The sequence below is a fragment of the Geospiza fortis genome, unplaced genomic scaffold (genome assembly GCF_000277835.1).
Source record: "Geospiza fortis unplaced genomic scaffold, GeoFor_1.0 scaffold400, whole genome shotgun sequence".
NCBI lineage: Eukaryota > Metazoa > Chordata > Aves > Passeriformes > Thraupidae > Geospiza > Geospiza fortis.
The window spans coordinates 19,911-20,862 of NW_005054637.1; positions in this window are offsets into that span (position 1 = coordinate 19,911).

Consider the following 952-nt stretch of genomic DNA (forward strand, 5'->3'; position numbering starts at 1 on the left):
GGCAGCGCCGCGGGCAGGGAGCTGTGCCGCTGGGGCCCTGACAGGCTCTGTGTTCACAGGCATGGCCGGCCGGCACCTGAGGGGTAAGATCGAAGAGCTCCAGGTCATCTGTGAGGGTGAGTGAGGGCAGTGGGCTGACAATGGGAGCTGCAATCCCTGCCCCGGCTGCGGAGGGCTCTGCTCCCGGGGGCAGAGCACACTGAGATTTCAGGGCCATGTGGGCCATTCGTGGCCAGCAGCTTCGGGCTGATCCCCTTGGTCCCTGCTCCCTCCTGGCCATGGCAAGAGCCAGCTGGGATGGCCCTGGCGGGGGGCTCTCCTCAGCTCCCCGCAGATCTGGCATCTGACCATGCTTATCTTCCTTTCTCTTGCAGCCCTTGAAGAAATGGCATGTGACAGCAGTCCTGCAATCAGAAATCTTGCAGTTGAAACATGGTTAGTTCTCCGGGCTGTACAGAGAGCTCCCTACTCCACATGGCATAAGCTGCGAGATCAGTTCCGGAGTGCATGGAAGAAAGGGCCTCGTCTGTGCCTCAGAGCCTCGTGCTGCTGGAGCTCTGTGGAGAGATGATCTGGAAGACTCTGTCTGCTGGGGCCACTTGAGCCAGCAGGGATTTTCTTTTTATTCAAGATTTTTTGTTTTGTATTTTCATTTTTGTTTAGTATGTAAATATAGAATATGTTATAATAGACAGGATCCCAGGATCTTACTTCTGCTCAGGGTTGGCAGGGCATAGGGGAAGAGTGGGAAAAAGGTACTTTTGCTCAGCCAGCTGCCCAGGCGTGCAGTGCTGCAGGGAAAATGGCCAGAAGCCCCTTGGCCTGTGGTGGTTCTGCTGAAGCCTTTGTGCTGCCGGCAGAGCGGCTGGGCAGGGGCCGGAGCTGCGGGGATCCCTGCCAGAGCGGTGCCTGGAGATGGCCACAAGGCCTGTGCCAGGCAGGAAGCGCCATC